The 21,623-nt window shown below is 48.0% G+C and overlaps 1 non-coding gene across 1 annotated transcript; it reads left to right on the top strand.

The window, feature by feature from the left end:
• The first annotated feature begins 17,685 nt into the window (after nt 1-17,685).
• Nucleotides 17,686-17,804, top strand: LOC118572048. The gene has a single exon (XR_004943428.1). It is a non-coding gene; the product is annotated as a 5S ribosomal RNA (ribosomal RNA).
• The last annotated feature ends 3,819 nt before the right edge of the window (nt 17,805-21,623 follow it).

Below are 21,623 nucleotides of genomic sequence, written 5' to 3'. Positions count from 1 at the left end.
TCAAATAAGAATGTTTAGGTAAGCCAGGTGGTGGTAGCACGGCCTTTAATCCCAGCACTTGGGAGGCAGAGGCAGACGGAATCTCAGTAAATTCAAGGCCAGCATGGTCTACAGAGTGAGTTCCAGGACAGGCACCAAAGCTTCACAGAGAAACTCTGTCTCAAAACAAACAAACAAACAAAAACAAAAACAAAAAAAATCAAAAAAACAAAAAACAAAAAAAGCCACAAAAAGAATGTTTAGGTAGCAGGGAGTTGTACTTGAGAATCAAACAGGTGATCTCATTCCTTTCCCAGGTGTAAACCTAAAAATTTCCAGGAAAATGTCACAAACAAAATTATCAACTTTTTTTATTTGAAACCTCACTATCTAGCTCTGGCCATCCTGGAACTCACTCTGTAGACCAGGCTGACCTCCAACTCACAGAGATCCTCCTGCCTCTGCTGGGATTAAAGGCATGTGCCACCATACCGGCTTCTACCTTTTTTAAATTTTTTTAAATTTTTTTTAAACTATAAACTCACTTTTAGTAAAAACAAGATCTTAACTTTTTCTGCATAGGTTTTACTTCATCAGCTGTAATCTCATCCGATATTCCTAAGGACCTGCCTGAGGACCTCATTTAAATTCCTTAGCAGGGGTTGGGGATTTAGCTCAGTGGTAGAACGCTTGCCTAGCAAGTGCAAGGCCCTGGGTTCGATCCTCAGCTCCACACTAAAAAAAAAAATCCTTAGCAACCATTTGAGAGGGAAAGGCAGAAGCCACCAAAACTGCATATTTTATGATAGTAAATTATTTCCCTTTCCTCCTCTATTAACCTACATGCCTGAACTCACAAGTTCTAGACTTCTGCATGGCGGAGGATGACATGAATGGCCTAACCTTCTTTTCAGCAGTGAGGCCAAGAACCTGGCTTTCCCCACGTAGAGGACTCCAAATAGAAGCCCGGCTGCTGCAGGCAGCCATGGAGAACTCTCTCCAGTCCCTACCCCGGAGCCCAGTCCCACCCGATGGAGCCAAGAAATCCTGGAAAGGCTCCTAGAAGGAGGGGCAGCCCAGGGGCAGCTTTTCAGGGAATAGAGTGCTCTGTTTTTCATGACTTTCCCAAAAGTCTCACAGTGGGGAGTCATAAATAACTTACAGCACCTTCAGAGGCTGGAATCTCTTCTGATCTTCAGAGGACGCACCCTGACCAGCCGTGGATGACCTTCAGCATCTTATCCTTCACCTCCCAAGGAACTTGAATCCCAACCATCACAGGAGTGTGCCCCCAGGCCCGGTTTATATAACTCTAGGGGTTGAACTCAGGCAAGCACCCCACCTCCTGAGCTCCAGTACTTAGCAGGTTTTAACTGTTCTGGTGACAAATAGTAAGTGTGAGTTTCAGAGAGGTTTGGGGTTGGAATTTCTCAGCTGATCTGCCTCTTACTAGGGTTACCAGAGATTGAGGCGAGAGTGTCATAGAACTGAGCACTGTGTATGAGACTGTGCCTGAATTCAGGCTTCACGCTGCAGCCCACAGGCTGCGTGTACACACACACACACACACATACACACACACACACACACACACACACACACACACACACACACACACAGAGGTTTCATTCCTGAACACACTCTAACAGGCCTGAAGCTTCTAGAAGGACCCATGGGTGGCTTTAAAAAAAAAAAAAGCCTAATTTCCTCCACTGATAGCATTCCCTGCCCTGAATGGCAATCCCTAGGCTATCTGGGCAGTTGTGTACATAATCTACTATTTTATGTAGGCAAGGCTTGCCTAGAAGGCGGAAAGCCCTGGGAAGAGAGGGAGATGGGCCCTGGGGCCAGGCTTGGGTGGAATTATCTAGGACTAGGCCCAGATATATCAGTTCACCCTCCCATCTTCTGAGGGCTGGGGTTTTAGGTAACACCACACCTTAATTTTATGTCGTGTTGGGGACTGAACTCAGAGTAACTATCTTAGGCCAGCCACCTGCTGAGGCTAGTTAGAAGGGAGTGTGTGGGGGAGGGGGGCTGAAGTCCATCCCTCTCCTGCCAGATGTCCCAGGGACATCTGCCTGACCACAGGCAGTGGGAGCCTGTGGCCTGCCAGGAGCAGCTCCCACTGGCAGCTCTTGAGTTTCGATGCCCTGGAGGTAGAGCCACTCCAGGTCTGGGCGGTGATTTTGGCAAAAACCACAGTGAACTGAACTTGAGGGTCTGTTAGAAGAGGGTGGGCAGCTGCCTGAGGAAGAGGGAGCAGCTGACATGCACCTCATGGAGCGGAGCACCTTCGGTAGCACCAGGCTGTGCTGTGGGCATGTGCGCATACTAACTCATCTCATCCTACCGAAGAAACTGAGGCAGTGAAGAGGTCACGACTTGCCCGGGGTTAACCACATCTGAGTACAGAGCTTGAATTCAAATACAGACTTGTTAGACTCGAACATTGATGTTGGAGGAAAGCGAAGGAAGCAGCCGAAGCCAGGCCGGTGTCTCTAGCCCTCCACACCCCAAGAGTTATGCAGCAGGTACGATGGGAAAGCCAGCCACTGGACACCCTGCAGTGGGTTTGGGAGGCTTGCTTCTTTCTGAAACTAAACATGTTTTCTCCCTTGAGGCAGGGTTTCTCTGTGTAGCCCTGGCTGTCCTGGAACTCACTCTGTAGCCCAGGCTGGCCTCCAACGGACAGAGATCTGCCTGCCTCTGCCTCCCGGAGTGCTGGGATTAAAGTCATGCACCAAAAAGGCTTGCACCACCACTGCCTGGTGGAAACTGAACATCTTAACATGTTACCAGACCTGCTAGGAAAGGGCACTTGGAATCTGTGTACCACCAGCAGCAGGTGCGTCTAGTTCAGCCCAATCCACAGCAATGTCAAAATACTCTCTTGTCTTTGGAAACGTCACCCAGGATCCATACTTGTTCTTGCAACACAATTTCGAGCCAAGTGTCAGCTGATTGGGTGGTAAGAGCTGCTCCCGATCCTGTGTGGCAGACAGCTCACAGGGTTGGAAGATTGGTGGGGTTACCTTTGAGTGATCTGAGCTTGTCAGGATCTGGGATTTGCTATGTGAGGTTGGCTGGGAAGTGCCGCCTCCCTTTCAGAGTTTCTGTTTCATCCGTGAGGTGGTGATGATGGTCCCTCAGAGACTTGCCGTTAGAATGTTGAGGGGCTTGGGGGACAGCTCAGTTGGCAAATGTGGTCGTTACATGAGCATGAGGCCTGCATTCAATCCCCGGCAACCATGTGAAACCTCGATCCTAGGGATAAGAAGCCGAGATGGGTGGGTGGATCCCCAGGGCTCCCTGGTCAGCCAGCATCAGTTAACCTGCAAGCCTCAGATCTCAGTAAGTCACCTGGTACCAAAAACAAGGTAGATAGACCTGAAGAATGATACCTGAAGTTGGGCTCTGGCTTTCATAGCCATGTACACACAGACACACAGACACACACACACACACACACAGACACAGGAGGGTGGGGAGAAAGAATAAGAGTAACTTTGTTTTGAAGGTCTGGGAATGCAGCTCAGTTGGTAGAGTGTTTGCCTAGCATCCATTGCTGTGGATAGCGCTCTGTGTAAATAAAATGCTGATTGGCAAGTAGCCAGGCAGGAAGTATAGGTGGGACAAGCAGAGAAGAGAATTCTGGGAACAGAAAGGCTGAGGCAGGGGGACACTGCCAGCCGCCACCATGACAAGCAAGATGTAAGGTACTGGTAAGCCACGAGCCACGTGGCAACTTATAGACTAACAGAAATAGGTTAATTTAAGATGTAAGAACTAGATAGCAAGAAGCCTGCCATGGCCATACAGTTTGTAAGCAATATAAGTTTCTATGTGTTCACTTGGTTCGGTCTGAGCGTCTATGGGCCTGGTGGGTGAGAGAGATTTGTCCTGACTGTGGGCCAGGCAGGAAAACTCTAGCTACAATCCATAGGCCTATAGCCCTAGCATTTGGTAGGTGGAGGCAGAAGGATCAGTATTTTAAGATCGCATAAACTTCCTTGGCTACATATTGAATTCAAGGCCAGCCTGGGTGCTGTATTTTTTTTTTTTTAATCTTTTAAAAAGTATTTTGAAGACAAGTCACAAACCCCAAAGCTACACTCAGTGTCCCGACTATGAACAGGGCGAGTCCAGGTCTGAGGGGAAGGGAGTTTGCTGTGAGAAGACAGCTAGGTGTGCCTCGGGAGTGTTTGGATCTGGGAAATGGGTTTGCAAGCTCAGCTCACCTGAAGACAGTCCAGTACCCAGGGCTGAAGCCTATGAGTCACCCTAAGTAATTCCCCATAACGCCTGGGAGCTAAATATAACATGTATTTAGCACAGGTACTGCCATTGATTGAGAACTCCCCATCAATCATACCCTGGGGCTGGGGAGACCATCGGGGCGGCCCCAGTGGGCCAACCCAGGCCCGAGACTGGCACTTAGTGGTCTTGTTCAGACTTAGCTTCTAACTGCTTTGGGCCTTCGGCAAATTACTTAACTTCTCAATGTCTAGCTCTCCTTATCTGTGAAATGGGGGTAATAAGACTTACCTACCTCACGGGGCTTGTTGCAAGAATTAATTAAAGTTTATGAAGCGCTTTGAGATTCCCGGATAAAAGGCCCTGCAAAAGTACAAAGTATTATTATCATACTCCCTGTCGGCTATAAAAGATAATTTTGCAGGAAAAGGCAAAAATTTTAATTTCTATACAAGCAGAAACAAAGGCAGATATAGTCATAGAAAGTTTTTTTAAGTCTAGAAGATAATTTATGTAATTTTGAAAAATTATAACATGTCTTCTTCCTACCAATAATCAATGCAATATGGATAATTATAGTTTTTAGTCATTAGCCAGCAAATGACATCAGGTGTTGCCAAGTGTTGGAATTCCACAGTGACTTGTGGGGTATGCATGGTCACTCCACTTTCAGCAGGAAGCTGCCCAAGAACACTGGCGTCCTTACATTCTAAGGAGTGCTGTGGGACATCGCAACCCCCCAGGGCAGGACGTCATGAAGCGGATTTGAGACTTACCTGCAGTGGAGAGATCTGGGTGGTATTGTCTAGGGAGGAAATGAGCTTTGCCCTGTGGTCTAGTTTGTGTCCAAACACCCAGCATTCCAAGGAAGCCACCCACCCCACATCCGAGGCTCCTTTCTTCATAAGAAGGAGAGGAGGAAGCATGGTCTCCACCTGTCTGTCGAGCAAATTACCTTCTTTCCAAGGCAATTAATAGACAATAAATAGAAGTTTAGAGATGAGAAGCCTATATATAGAAAGTTTAGGGTAACCGGTCTCTTTCATCTCGCCTAAAAGCTTACATGCAGGTTTAATTAAGTCCCAGGCTTGGGGAGGCTTGGGGGTGCCAGGCAGGACACGCCCATGTCATTAAGATAGTTCTCTAATGGAGGACTGAGATGCCAAGGGAGATGACCATGGCCCTGCCACTGGGAAGGCCTGGCTCTGGCTGTGGGATTTGGGGTAAACACTCCAAGGTCTTAGATCAGTGCATGTAAAAACCCTGATCCTGATGATGGCGACTGTGTGATTTACAGTGACCATCTTTTTTTTTTTTCCAAGACAGGGTTTCCCTGTGTAGCTTTGCACCTTTCCTGGATCTCGCTTTGTAGACCAGGCTGGCCTTGAACTCACAAAGATCTGCCTGCCTCTGAAGAGAAATGGGATAGTGTGGGTGAGCAGAGTAGCCATACAGTTTCCCAATGTAACTGACAAATGGAAAAATACATGGAGACTTGGAAATGGTGGTCTGAAATGAATGGCCAGCAATAAAGAAACGGGTGAATTTGTCCTGCTCTCTCCAGGACCCTTGTATCTGAGGAGAGAGCCAGCCCCACCACGTGTGTGTGTGTGTGTGTGTGTGTGTGTGTGTGTGTGTGTGTGTGTGTTTGTGTGTGTGTCACTTTGTGTCTGTGTATATATATAATCTGTGTATGGCTGTGTGTATATATAATTTGTATGTATATGCATGATCTGTGTCTCTATGATCTATGTATCTCTGTGTGTAATACCCATGTGTATGCATGTGTGTCTATATGTTTCTGTGTCTGTGTATATATATGTATGATCTACCTATGTGTGTGACCTATGTCTGTGTGTGTCTAACAGGAGGGTCTAAGAGCACAGACACAAATCTGAAAGTGGGGTCCTCAGGCATAAGGCTCCTGGAGCAGACAATGGAGTCACAGCCTACTAGCACCCCTGGCCTCAAAAACGGAGCAAGAAACCATTTCTAGTCACTTTTTCCACCTGGCTCGCAGCTTGGTCACCGTGATTTGGGCGATATTTGAATTACTTTGGGAATTTCCTTCTCTGGGGGTCATGAGGACTCCATGAGTCAGGACATCACCAATTCCCGGGTGTGGAGGCCTCCCTTGGAGGACTTACATTTCCCAGCCCTGGCCAGCACAGAGCCTTGGCTTTTCCATTTATTTCCTCAGTCCCCAGGAAGTGTCCGGATCTTTAGGAAATGCCTTCCCATCACTCCTCTCAGGGGAAGCGAGGAAGAGAGAACCTATTGCAGGGACCAAAGGTCTTCTCAGAGTTGCCCTTGGGGTACTCATGGTCTACCCAGGACTGCTCTGCTCCGGACTGCGGCAGAAAGATGAGTCTGATCGATGACTCTGAGATCATCCATGGGTGCTGGAGTTCCTGGGCTGCTGACAGAGAGCTGGGAGACAGCTGTCTGTGGAACAGACTACAGTGTAAGGATCCCCACCCCACTCCCAACATGGGCACAGGAGTCGACACAATGCACAAGAAGGAAGAAATTCAGGCTGCCCTTTTGTTGGGAGTTCAGGGTTTCAGTGGCCAAATCTTAGTATCATTAGGAGCTCCAGAGATGACTAGACTACATGGAAGAGAAAGATCTGAGTTGAACAAGCTTTCCCACAATTATACACAGGAAGAAATGCACTGGCTCCTGGGGACAGAAGGATGAGGCTCCTTCCTGTGAGCCCCCCCAACCCATCTTCCTATGCCTCTACCTCCACCCGCCCCTTCCACTTGGATTTTTTCTTTTTTTTTTTTTTTTAATTTAATTTTTATTTTTTTGGTTTTTCGAGACAGGGTCTCTCTGTAGCTTTGGAGCCTGTCCTGGACTAGATCTGTAGACCAGGCTGGCCTTGAACTCACAGAGATCCGCCTGGCTCTGCCTCCCGAGTGCTGGGATTATAGGCGTGTGCCGCCGCCGCCGCCACCCAGCTTTTTTTTTCTTTTTTCTTTTTTTCAGAGCTGAGGACTGAACCCAGGGCCTTGTGCTTGCTAGGCAAGTGCTCTACCACTGAGCTAAATCCCCAACCCCTCCCCTTGGATTTTGAGCCTGGAATTCTCATCCTTAGAACTAGGACCGAGGAGAGGAATGGAGGATCATGGGTAAAGGAATTCTGGCTGTGCAGCCCTTTGGGAAATGTGACCATGCAGGAGGTGGCCACTCAGCAGGAAGAAGAGACTGCAGGGGCCCTAGAGGGCAGGGCAGGACCTCAGGCTCTGTACTTCTGGACCCCTGTAGGGAAGAAGTGGCAGGAACAACTGCTGGGTCATCTTTCATCTCCTGTGCTGCGGGAGCTCAGCACCTTCCTTGGACAGACTCCAGTCTACCTGAGCAAAGGGGACCTGTTGGGATGGCAGCCTTACCTCTGGTGAGTATGGTGGGTATCACCCCAGCTTTTGATTGGGCTTCAGTCTTTTTTGTTTTGTTTTTGTTTTTTGAGACAGGGTTTCTCTGTGTAGCTTTGATGCCTTTCCTGGAACTCACTCTGTAGACCAGGCTGGTCTCGAACTCACAGAGATCTGCCTGCCTCTGCCTCCTAGTGCTGGGATTAAAGGTGTGCACCACCACCGCCCAGCTTTGGGGTTCAGTCTTATGTTGGTATGCTCTAAATGTGTCCCGTTAGGGGATCAAGGTTGCCATTTATAGAGCACTCCTGTTCAGGTCACAAAGGATCTCTGTGTAAGAGTTCTGCAGAACAGGTTCTCTGACTCTTAGGGAAAGACCCAGAGGTTCAGGGTGACCAGATGGCTTGCCTAAGGCTACCTGGTATCCGGTTCCTTCTCTCTCCTCTTCCTAATCTCTAACCTAGCCTCCTCAGACCCTCTGGGAAGAGTCCTGCTTCTACATTCAAAAGACAGAGCTCCGAGGCTTGGTGGCTCAATGTCTTGGGGCTGAGAAAGGGCCAATCATGCTGTGAATTTTCCCTCAAGCTGCTTGTCTGATGCAGACACATCCCTCCAGGGCAGCCATGGAAATGTCAGTGTCTCAGAGAGCCGGCAGACACAAGTTTCTCAGCATATAGTGACAGGTGACCTGGAGGGAGGGTTTAACCCCATTTAACTATCCTGAGTCTAAGGCTTTTTTTTTTTTTTTTTTTTTTTTTTCCGTAACTTGTCACAGTAAAAGGGGGATGCAGCCTCTGATTTTAGAATCAAGGAAAGTTCTAGATTCTGCTCTGGAGGAGAGCTCCCTGCAGGAAGAGAAAGAATCCTTGTCTATGAACACGGTGGCGGCTTGAATGTGTAATGTCCCTGACAGGGTTGTCTATTTGAATATATGGTCACAAGACTGTTTGAGCTGTTTTGGAAGGTTCTAGAACCTTGTGGAGGTGGAGTCTCACTGAAGGAAGTGGGTCACTGGGAGTGGGCCCTGAGTGTTTATAGTCTGGCCCCACCCCTGCTGCTACGCTTTCCCTATGTAATGGACTATACCCCACTGACCCAAGAGCCAGAAGAAAACCTCCCCTGTGCCAGTTGCTACTTCTCAGGTACTTGGTCAACGCAACAGGAAAAGTAATGAATAAAGTTGTCTATTTTTAAGATACACATGTAATATGTATGTTCGCACACATACACATTAAGCATACAAATGTGGGTGCTGGTAAGATGGCTCGGTGTGTAAAGGCCCTTGCTGTGCCAAGCCTGAGTTTGATCCTTGGGAGCCACATGGTGGAGGGAGGGAAGTGATTCCCAAAAGCTGTCCTCTGACCCCTGCATGTATACCATGACATGCATGTGCATGAATATGAGCATGCATGCATGCACACAATAAATAAAGATAAAATGGGCTGGGGGTTTAGCTCAGTGGTAGAGCGCTTGGCCCTGAGTTCATTCCTCAGCTTCAGAAAAAAAAAAAAGATAAAAAATGACCCCAGATATATTCCCCCATCTTTCACAAGGAAACTGTGAGGGGGAAAAGCAAACATCAGTGTTAGTTGGGCTGTTGACAGTATGCGGGAAGGGCACACATGCAGGGTGGGGTGGGGAGGGTGGGGGAGGAGGATGCCAGACCTTTCTGAACATGTTTATCTTTACTGTGGTGATTTCGAAACCATTCATGTATCTTTTTACATACTTTTAAGAAAGAGTAAGGAGGCCGGGCGGTGGTGGCGCACGCTTTTAATCCCAGCACTTGGGAGGCAGAGCCAGGCGGATCTCTGTGAGTTCGAGGCCAGCCTGGTCTACCAAGTGAGTTCCAGGAAAAGGTGCAAAGCTACACAGAGAAACCCTGTCTCGAAAAAAAAAAGAAAGAAAGAAAGAGTAAGGAGTCTGGAGAGACAGCTCAGCTCAGCAGGTTAAGAGAACTAGCTATTCTTCAGAGGATCTGGGTTTAATTCCCAGCACCCACATGGCAGCTGACAGCCATATACAACTCCAGTTCCAGAGGACCTGTGTGACAGTATCAGATCCCCTGGAACCACTGAGCCATTCAGGATCCTTAAGGAGAGACCCCAAGCTGAAAAACTTGCAACCTCCTCCAGAGGTTCCAGTTCATAGTCTCGGGGCTCTTTGTAATCTGGCTTGGAAGAATATAGCCTTCTGTGAAATGGATTACTGTGCAGAGCACACCACAGGGGCTCTGCTGTGGGATGTCTTTCTGTATGCTATGAATATGTGTTGCTCTGATTGGTTGATAAATAAAGCTGTTTGGCCTATGGCAAGGCAGCTTAGAGGCAGGTGGAAAATCCAGAAGAGGAACAGGAAGAAGAAAGGCAGAGGTGTGTGTGTGTGTGTGTGTGTGTGTGTGTGTGTGTGTGTGTAGATACCAATCCCACCATCCAGGGAGCAGCATGTAATGGCACACAGGTAAAGCCATGGAACATGTGGCAACATATAGATTAATAGAAATGGGTGGAGTTTGGTTATAAGAAAATTGAGCCATGCAATTTGTAATTGATAGAAGCCTCTGTGTGTTTACTTGGGTCTGAGTGGCTGCAGGGCTGGGTGGGACATAGGAAAACTTCCAGCTACAGGGATCGGTATCTATCCCTGCAGTGTGCATATCACCATTCTGGAAAGGGTGTGTGTGGGCACACACAGACGGGTGCTCTGTGAGCCCAGCTCCCCAATTTTGTCTGCTGTCACACCTGGTGAGAACCACAGGGAGGGCACAAGAGCTCTGGTGCTGACCAAAGGCTGCTCTGTGGGAGGGACGGTGTCTTTGCTGACCCCACCCACCTTCTGGGATTTGACCACATTGTGAACCTTCCTTGAAAGGTAAAGACTGTGGAGAGAAGGACACTGATTGATGGTTCTGGGCCTGGACATGGTGGAGCTAAGGACAGTTCTGGCCTGACTGCCTCCCAAACCCACAGCATCCCCTGAATCCTGGTACACATCATAGAGGGAACATCCTTCTAGCTCTTTCTAAGGCTTGGATGAGTTCCATGATAGCAAAAAGATGTTGTAGCAAGTGGATGGCTCAGGTGCACACACTAAAGAGAGAGGGGCAGATACACCAGTGCCACTCCACAATAAGACTAGGTATTATCCACATTGCCTTGTGGGGACCTTGAGGTTCCAGGTCATGACAAGCCTCCATTGAGGTCTCAAGAGTGACATAATAGATTCAAAGTCCAGGCAACCCAGCTTAACACTGCAGATCAGTCCTTAATTACTGCAAGATAAATCGCCAATAAAAAATATAAGTAGCAATCCCAGCACTCAGGAAGCAGAAGCAGGCTGATCTCTGTGAATTCAAGGCCAGCCTGGTCTACAAAGTGTGCTCTAGGACAGCCAGAGCCACACAGAGAAACCCTGTGTCTCCCCCCGCACCCTGCAAAGTAAGTAGCTAGAAGAGCTCTTTCTTTGACAAAGACCACCACTAAATGGAAGTTACAGATACCAAAATGTGCTCAGAGCCAAAGAGATGCTGGAGAGTCCAGTGGTTCCTCATAAGTGATTTTTAGGTTCCCAGGGGATAGTGAGCAACATTTGCAGATATTTTCAGCTGTCAACACATTGGCCAGGTGGCCTGGGCATTGGTGGTTGGCAGCCAAGGATCACACTAAAGGCCAGTGTCACATGAGTCAATGCCAGGACAGCGCTACCACAAAGAATGGCCAGGCCCAACATCTGCATAGTACTGGGGCTGAGAAATTTGCTGCTTGCTACCTAGGCCCCACAGGAAGCTGCTCTCCCAAAACCTGCTTCTCCTTTGCCTAGGTGCTACCAGAATAGCTTCCCCAGCATGCCTCCCCTCTCAGAGAGGGTCATAGTCACCTGGAGATTTCCAGAAGTCCTCCATCGACAGCAGAGCAGTCAAAGGCCTTCTTTCATCTCCTCGGGCAGGTTGGATGTCGGGAGCCAGTGCTGGTAACAGCGTGAGATGCCAATTATTCAAATGGGCTTCTCTGAGAATCCGCTCTCCTCTGAACTTCAAACACCTTGACCAGTGCTAATTTAGTAGCAGAACACCTTGGGGAGATTGTATCTGCTCTTAAACCAATTAGTTTAACTCTGGGCAAGTTTACCAAACACTCTTCTTTGATCAAAGAATTTTCTTTTCAAAGGGTGTGATGTTCTACCATGTGTCTAGCTTTGACATTCATGTACGGACCAGGAAGAGGCCACACATCCTGTTTGGGAGATGGCCTTGGCATTGGCTTTAGCGACTGCATTTCCAATATTGTCAGAGTGCTTGCACTCGGCCACAGTTTCTATGACTTGGTAGAGACATAAGAAGGGCCTGAGAGGAACAGGACTACGAGGCATGGTAGTTAAGAGCACTTGCTGTCCTTCAAGAGCACCTAAGCTTGGTTCCCAGTACCCACACTGGGCAGTTGACAATCACCTGTAACTCTAGCTCCAGGGTACTCTGACATACCTGTGGGCTGCTGCAGGCACCTCTAAGTAGACTCACCATACACACACACACACACACACACACACACACACACACACACACACACAAATAAATAAAATATTTAAGAAGGGGGACCAGGAATTTCAGAAAGCATCACACCTGGAACCCTGAAGACACTTCAAGACTGAGTTCCAAATCCCAGGCTCCACAGAAAAAGAAAGAATGTCGAGGTCCTTTGCATTCAAGTCAAAACGATGGCCATAGTGAGGTTAGACATGTGGTAGCCATGGCTTCGGTCTCCATCATTCTCTGAGTGGATGAACCACTTTGGCCAAAGTGAGAGGATGCACAGCTCATCAATCAGTTTTGGTATAGATTGGCCAGTGGTGGGTGATGGGCCAAATCCTATGTGCCTTGTCTATCTCTTGCTGGAGGGTCTTTAAATCCATCTCCCTCATCATCTCTCCTGTGAACAACTATATTACTTCTTTGTTGTTGTGTTTTATTTTGTAAAACATTTGGTTTTTTATTTTAATTAATTAATTAATTTTTTTGAGACAGGGTTTCTCTGTGTAGTTTTGGAGCCTGTCCTGGATCTCACTCTGTAGAGCAGGCTGGCCTCGAACTCACAGAGATCCACCTGGCTCTGCCTCCCGAGTGCTGGGATGAAAGGCATGCACCACCACTGCCCAGTAATTTGTTTTATTTATAATCATGTTTACTTGTGGCTGTATGAGTGTGTGTCATGTGTGGTGAGTGCTGGCAGAGGCCAGAGGGATTATGCCCCCTGGAGCTTCCAGAGGAAGAGCAAACTGCTGAGCCATCTCTCCAATCCCCTATTTTATTTATGTGTCTTTCTGTGTATATGCCAGGTGAGTGCTGTGCCCTCAGAGACCAGTAGGGGTGCTAGAGACCCTGGAACTGGAGTTATAGACAGTTGGGAGTTGCCCAGCGTGGGTGCTGAGAACCAAACTCAGGACCTCTAGGAGGGCAGGAAGTGCTCTTAAGCTCTGAACCACCCCTGCAGCTACCACACAGTATATTACTTCTTCAGTGATGTTGGATCCTACCAGACCCAGTGGCAATTTCAACTCACCCAGGAAGCCCTCCCTGTTCCCAGGCTGGCTTGGTGTTTTGTCTGACCACTGGGCTGCCAGAGCACTGGGTATCACATGTGTTCATCCTTATCACACTGAAAAATATTCCATGCATATTCAAAAAAAAGAGGGAGGAAGGGAAGAATGGAGGGATGGAAAGATGGAGAGAGGGCTTGGGAGGGGGAGGGAGTGATGGAGAGATTGAAGGATGGGAGGAAGGAACACATCAACTCCACCCAAACCCAGGATGTTGTCTACCTGTGCCTTCCTGACAGCCTTGGAGGAGGCCCTGCCTTCCCTTCCCTGATGGCCACTAGCTACCACCCAGCCTCCAGCTTTTTACTGGCAGGCAAATAGAGAGAGCTAGAGCCACAGAGAGGGCAGAGGATAGTGTTTCTCCAAAGGTCCTCTTGCCACAAGAGAAGGGGAGTGCAAACTGTCACTATTTAGGGGTCATGAACCTTGAGCCTATGGAGTATTTTCCCGTGAGTTTTGATGTAAATAGTACCTATAGTTTTTTGTGTTGTTTTTGGACAGGGAAATGGAGACTCTCTTCTCAGAGTAGTGGAAACAAATCCCTGTGGTATGGGAAAGAGTGATTTTGAGCTAATAGAGATGGCCATAATATACCTCTTCTTGTGAATTTCAGTCTCCTCTTGGTTGAAGTCGGTATTTGAATTTCGGAATAAGAATGGTTATGATCTAGGGACTGATAAGATGGCACAGGTCTGCATGGTGTTTATGGTAAGGGCTGAGGATTTCAATTCACACCCCTGTACCCAGGTAAAGCTGAGCATAGCAGTAGAAACCTGCTACCCCAGACAGGCAGATCTCTAGAGCTCACAGCCAGTCAGTCCAGCCAAACTGGTGACCTCCAGGTGCAGCGGGGAAACCCTGTCTCAAAATATAAGGTGGAGAGTGATTGGGGAAGACCCCTGACATTGACCTCTGATCTCTACATGCAGAAGCATACATGTGCGTATAGGTATGTGCATACACAAATACATATGCAAACACACCACACAACAGATAAAGAAAAAATTACAACAGGCAGTGGTGGGTGGCGCACGCCTTTAATCCCGGAGTTCAGGAGGCAGAGGCAGGCAGATCTCTGTGAGTTCAAGGCTAGCCTGGTCTACAGAGCGAGTTCCAGGGCTACACAGGGAAACTGTCTTGAGAAAACAAAATACACGATCTAGTACTTTGGGCCCACTTGGTCTAGCCTCGATAGATAATCCCATCTGAAAACACCGATCATCTCTTTCTAAGTGTTCCAAGTGACACACATCTCCACCATTCCGTTTAGTGATATATAAAGTGACGTAAGGTCCCGTCGACATCTGTGCAGGTGACTGGGGAACAGAGAGAAAGAGACAGAGATAAACTCAGGACAGCCATGCTGGAATTGACTGGACGCAGTGCCAGGGAGTGCCCCTGGACTCTGGAGACACTTCACTGAGTGCAGAACAGGGTGCGTGTCCATCATCACCATCTGTCCTGACAGAGCTTGTAAGCTGCCAATCTGGGACAGGACCCAGCAGCCTAAGTCCTTATCTTGCCGCTGTAGTCCATCCCCTAAAGGTCAAAGTGTTCAAATCCAGGTCATCTGGTGGTGCTGTGGGTGTGTGTGTGAAATTCCTAAGAGGCGGGCACTTTAGGTCTCTGGGGTACGGTCTGTGTACCGTACATTGTTTTGGTGAGTTGCCCCACGTGGTTTAAGCTTGTTGAAAACAAAGCTCGAGACACACCCTGGCCTCCACTCACTCGCGTTATGTCAAGTGTCCTCCCCGAGTGAAAACACTGCCGCTGAGGACAGCTAGAAGGCGAAGCATTCCCAACAGGGGTTACCCGTGTTTACCCAGTGGGATAAAGTACTGTGGTGGGAACAAAAAACCGGAAGCACGCTGGTGGGACACCCCATCGTGAGTGCTGCTGCCCAGTGGCCCCTGCTGGATGTCCACAAGCCTCCAATGTGTTTGGTAATGTTGCCCCCATGTGCCCTTCTCATCAGGCCACTCCAGGCACCTCTGGCAGGCTGATGATGCCGTGCCATCTACCCACTGCCTCCCTCTGTCTGCTACTTGCTATTTCTTTTCTTACTTTTGCTGGTTTCTAGATTCACTCATCTGTAACCAAAAGTACAGCTATTATTCTCAGAACACCATAGAAAGGTATTGTGGGATCCCGGGCTCCCTTTCCCTTCCTTTTGTTTCCTGGCCTTGAAGTGAGATGAACCATGCACTCCCTCCATGATGGGCTTCCTTGGCGCAGGCTCAACTATGCCAATTACAAAGTGAAGCTTGCCAGACTATGAGTCAAAATGCACCTTTTTTCTTTATAAGGTGATTACCTCCGGTGTTTCATTATAGTGACAGAGAGCTGACGAACACGGGGGCCCAACCCGCACACAGCAGCCTCTGGAGAGGCATTTATATCAGTAATGCTATTTTAGGGGCGCGGGTCAGTCCAACTTGGGATGGGGGGTTCAGGACCTTCTCTATAGAGCCCACGAAGACAGCTCACTCACAGAGATAACCGCTGGTTTAAGACAAGCGCCATTGCAAAGGATAGGGGACCGCAGGCAGTGGGAGGGATGCTGAGGGCAAGGCACTTAAGAAGGTGTGTGGAGTTTCCATGTGCCCTCTGGGAGCTCTGCCCTCCAGCCATCCGTAAGTTCAGTATCCAGATCTCAGAAGCAGACATTCTTACCCTGGCTTCCTGGTGTAGATATGTATGTAGACATCAAGATAGACCTCGCCTCCATCTCCAGCCCCTCCCCACCAAGGAACGGAGGCTGGGGCTGAAAGACAAACCTTTTAATCACGGCAAGGTCTTGCATGAGCAGCCCCACTCCACCACAAGTCACATGATGCACCTGCCATCCAGAGAATCCCAGGGAATGGAGACCTCTGTGTCAGACAACCCTGTCTTCCAGGAAATTACAAATGTCTCAGGAATTCTGAGTCAGGAACTGGGGCCAAAGACGACACATCAGAACAAAAAGATTCTCCCAGTGACCCTATCACTCAGTCTGTGATCAGGGTTTGGGGTGTGTTTGCCAAGGCCCAGGGCATGGGCAGAGGCATAGATCTGTATCTAAATACAGTTCTGCATACATGCTTTGGAGAGTTTTCACAGAGGACATGGGGAGATTTGATTAGCACCTTATCAGTGACGAGGTGGAATAGGGTAATTCTCCACGTGGTACAGCTTCTTATTAAGTGTAAGCTGGTATGCACACATCTCCTGGTCCACGCTTACTAAACATTACAGGAAAAGGCTGCCTGCTGGGTCACGATGACCAAATGTGGCCAATCCTCCCACCTGGCTCTCCTGACTCTGGGTCAGGCACATGCCAGACCCACTTTTCTTTTCCTTTATTAATTGTGTTTACAGTAATATTTCTCTTAACAAAATTTGCTAATAGCAAATTGTGTGGTTAGTAATTTTTTTTTCCCAAAGGGACAAGCCATGACATTTACCATTTTTAAAAACTTCAAATAAAATAATTTTTTTAAAGGTAGGTGAGGCTGGAGAGATGGCTCAGTGGCTAAGAGCTCTTAAAGAGGCACATACACACATACCAATTTATTTTTCTTCAAGATTTGTTTTGTTGCCAGTCAGTGGTGGCACACGCCTTTAATTCCAGCACTCGGGAGGCAGAGGCAGGTGGATCTCTGTGAGTTGGAGCCAGCCTGGTCTGTGTATGGAGTGAGTTCCAGGATAGGCTCCAAAGTTACACAGAGAAACTCTGTCTCAAAAAAAAAAAAAAAAAACCAAACAAAAAACAAACAAACAAACAAACAAACAAACCCAACAACAACAAACAAAACAAAACAAAACAAAACCCAAAAATAAATGAATAAATAAAAGAAAAGCATATACAGCCAAAGAGACAAAAGGCCTGGTTGGCTCACAGTTTCAGGTAATACAGTCCATCATGTCAAGGAAGTGATGGAGCCTGAGGGGGCTGGTCACATAGCAGTCTCAGTCAGGAAACAGAGAGACCAGAGCCACGGCATGGTGCGGCCCATAGTCAGAGTGGGGTCTTCCAATCTCAGTGGACTTAATCTAGGCACTCCCTTACAGACATGCCCAGACCTTTATTAGCTAGGTCATTCTTGTGTTACTATCATCAGGAAGAAAACCACATTTATGATGTCAAAGGTGACCAGGCGTGATGGCGCCTGACTTGAATCCCTGCACTTAGGAGGCAGAGGCAGGTGGATCTCTGAGTTTGAGGCCAGCCTGGGCTACATCCTGAGTTCCAAGACAGCTTGGCTACATAGTAAGACGACCTTAATTAAACACACATACACACACACACACACACACATATACACACACATATATACATATACATATACACGTGTATGTGTGTGTGTGTGTGTGTGTGTGTGTGTGTGTGTGTGTGTGTGTGTGTATGTGTGTGTACGTGTACATATACACATCCTGAGTTATAGGAGAGATTGGGCTACATAGTAAGACAACCTCAATTGAAAAAAAAACCAATATAGTCTACAGCCATACCACCCTGAACACGCCCAATCTCATCTAATTTTGGAAGCTAAGCAGGGCTGGGCCTGGTTAGTACTTGGATGGGGGACCGCCTGGGAACACCAGGTGCTGTAGGCTTAGTTGATATATAAAGCAAATAGAAAATCTCTTAAAAAAACAAAACAAGGGGGTTGGGGATTTAGCTCGGTGGTAGAGCACTTGCCTAGCAAGTGCAAGGCCCTGGGTTCAATCCTCAGCTCCAAAAAAAAAACAACCCCCAAAAACCAATATGTGTGTGTGTGTGTGTGTGTTTATATATATGTATGTATAGGTGTATATATGTTCAAATATATATTAAAAGCTAACAGTCTTTTGTCTCTTTCTGGAAATAGACAACACTTGGGGTTTCACTTCCTGGCCTATGGAAGCTCAGCAAGGCTTGTCTCAAAGACTTTGCACACACAGGGTCCAGGCCTCACTACCATTGCAGTGTGCATTGGGAATTATACCTGCTCCCCCCAGTCAAGGCAGTACCCCCCAACCAGAGGGTCTTGGTATCTTAGCCACTGGAGGTGAAGTCTATGAAGTGGTGGCTGTCTTTATTCTTTTCCTGATGTCTGGCCTTGGGCAAGGCTGGGCTACTCCAGTCCTTAACCTCCTGTCTCTAAACGGAGAGAGTCCCACTGGGTCTCTTCACATACCTGGCTGTGTAGCTGAAAGTCTGCGAACATAAGTCTACTGGAGAGAGCACTCGATGCAGCCCTCCGGAGGGATTTCTACTTCTCAGAGCCTCAGCAGTCTCCTGAGCGACCCAAGTGCCAAACAATTGTTATCCGCTTGAGCTGGTCAAGGAACAATTACCAAGTTAGTTGCAACTCACTTTCAAGGCCAACTCAGCGAGCTGTTACATCACTCCCCATACCCGGCTGTGAAGCCTCTCCCGCTCTGCTCACTCCTAGGCTCATGACTCAAGGGAGCTAGATGAGTCCTGAGCTTGGAGAAAGGCCCGGGCTCCTTCTCTCAGGAGGCAAAGAGGAGCCTTGGGCAGTCCCTGAAATCAGGCTTGTCATATCCGGTGCAAAGTTGAAGCAACTGTGTCACTCAGCCTTGAGCTCCACTGCGCAGGGGGCACCAAGAGGCCTGGGACTTTGCAAGGTCATGGGGTAAGGGGTGGGGGGTGAGGAGTGGGGGATGGGAGTGGGTACATGGGGATGGGGGGGGGGGGGATGTTGATGCAATGGAGACACTTCTAGGGCACTGGGCTCCCACAACACATAGATCTGCCTCCAGAAGGTCCATCTGTTCCATGGTCCCTCAATCTTTGACTCCCTTTAACCCCTGTTCAGAGAGCCAATTTCATCACCCCTCTGCTCCTCAGGGAGCCTTATTTCGGTTGCCAACCCTGTTCCACCTCTGGCATCCAGGTTCGGCGTCCCTTCAGGGACCCTTGCTCCTTAGTGAGTCTGGTTGGCCATTAGGCAAGGAGTGCGCAGGGCACAGGTCCTGCCAGGAGTGTCCCCCCTTAGCTACATCTGCAGCCTTGGCACGTAACACAGAACATCTCAGGGACTTCTCCTCCCCGACTTTTCAGAGAATACAATGAAGCCACTGTCTCAGCAACAAGTCCAGAGTGTTGATCTGTCTGTCCTCTGTCTATCCGGAGGGCTCAGCTCAGGAGCCTAGCATTTTCTTCTTCTTCCTTGCTTCCTTTCTTTTTTCTTTTTTCTTTTCCTTTTCTTTTCTCTTTTCCCTTCCTTCCTTCCTTCCTTCCTTCCTTTCTTTCTTTCTTTCTTTCTTTCTTTCTTTCTTTCTTTCTTTCTTTCTTTCTTTCTTTCTTTCTTTCTTTCTTTTTTTCTGAGACAGGGTTTCTCTATGTAGTCCTGGCTGTCCTGTTACTTGCTCTGTAGACCAGGCTGGCCTTGAACTCAGAGATCTGCCTGCCTCTGCCTCCCAAGCACTGGATTAAAGGTGTGCACCACCAGCAATCTTTCTTAATTCCTCAGCATGACACTACAGATAGGTCTGCATTCTTTCGGGCTCAGGGTCTTTCTTACCACAGGACTCCGACTTCCCCTCTGAGTGGTTTCCTCTCTGCTACCTGGGAAGCCACCTCCTCCTACAGCACTTTCAGAGTTAGAAGCCTGCAGGGTTAGTCTCCTTCTGTGAAGTGTTCTCATCTCAGTGGCCAGCACCAAAAAAAAAAAAAAACCATACATAAAATTAAAGAAATAATCAAAATGAAGTAGTTTAATGTTTGGTTCTAAACTCATCACTATTACTTTTCACTGTGACAAAAAAGAAAAAAAAACAAAACCCAACAGAAGCAATTTAAGACAGGAAGGTGGGGTTGGAGAGATAGTTCAGTGGTTAAGAACACCGGCTGCTCTTCCAGAGGACCTGGGTTCAGTTCCTACAAGGGAGCACACAATAGTCTCTAACTGCATTCCCAGAGGATGTGGCACTCCCTTCTGGCCTCCATGGGCACCAGGTATGCCCATGGTGCACAGATAGACATTCATGCAAGCAAATTACCCATAATATAAAAACAAATAAACAAATACAAACTTTAAAAAATAATTTTAAAATTTAAAACAAAAAACTGAAAAATTAAAAAGCTTGAAAAATACCCATCGTCTGACCCAAGCCATTCCATTCTTAGGTACATTACCGAATGAATGGACAGCCTGTGTCCGTATAAAAAGCTCCACAAACATCCATAGCAGCATGGTTCCTAACACACAAAAGGTGGAAGCCATGCAATGTCCGTCACCTGATGAATGAGTTCAAACATTGTGGGCTATCCTGAAGGTGGACTCCTACCTGCCAATAAAAAGGAAGAGAGTACTGGTATTTGCTACAACATGGATGTGCCTTGCAAATATGACAGCAACCAAGGCTAGACACAGAGGGTCACATAGTACATGAACCCAAATTATTTTTTAATTTTTGTTTATTTATTTATTATTTATTTTTTTGTTTTTTAAGACAGGGTTTCTCTGTAGCTTTGGAGCCTGTCCTGGACTAGCTCTGTAGACCAGGCTGGCCTCGAACTCACAGAGATCCGCCTGCCTCTGCCTCCCGAGTGCTGGGATGAAAGGTGTGTGCCACCACCACCTCCGGGCAGATCTTCCTTAGAGCTGTCCTGAAGTGAGCTTCTTCCCAAACTATGCTGTTTACTTCACGGGATGGATTCCAGGTCACTGAACTGCATCATAAAGCAGGGCTGAGCCTCTACCCAGGAGCCCTGAGACAGGGCAGAGCTGCCTCAGATGCCAGTTTCCATCCCTGACCTGAGGCTACCATCCTGGGACTAGAGCAGAGACCCTCTCTGGGTGCACAGTAAGCAGGCAGGGGCTTGGTCAAGTGCTCACTGATCTGGGAGATCAAACATTACCCCGGCCCTGAGGCTTGGGCTGTCTTCTGTGTGCTAAGTGAGTCCTTTAGCCACAGGAAGTATGTATCTCATCCCAGGAAATGACTGTGGGTCATGGAACATCTGTCCTGGATGACAATACCATACTCAAGCAACAACAAAAGAACAAGAATTGGCCCTGGGTGGAAATCCCCAGCCACACTTTCAGGAGCATCTAATGTTGCCTGCCTCACCTCCCCAAGCACCTACCTCAGCAGCTTAGCCCTTCACTCCCCACTGGCTGGTGACTGACGCAACCTGAGGGGTGACGCTGGGACCGGTCTCATCGGAAGCAGCAGGCTTTCATGTCACATCCTGGAAAGAGGGGAAAACCCCAAGACAGTCGCTGATTACTTAAGAGGATTTATAAACTGTCCCATTGATTCATCAGAAACTGTCCCGGGAGCCAGGCGGGCTGAGCCATGTTTACTTTTGCGGAGTGTGAGCTCCAGCAGTCTCTGGCACACAGCCCATACCAGGTGAGGCCATGGAGGTGGAAACAAGCTGTGACCCAACAAAGATCATTCCAAGGTTCACAAACTCCG

Source organism: Onychomys torridus, chromosome 21 (genome assembly GCF_903995425.1).
Source record: "Onychomys torridus chromosome 21, mOncTor1.1, whole genome shotgun sequence".
NCBI lineage: Eukaryota > Metazoa > Chordata > Mammalia > Rodentia > Cricetidae > Onychomys > Onychomys torridus.
The sequence above is the reverse complement of the archived record's forward strand: the minus strand, read 5'-3'. Positions and strand labels throughout refer to the sequence as shown.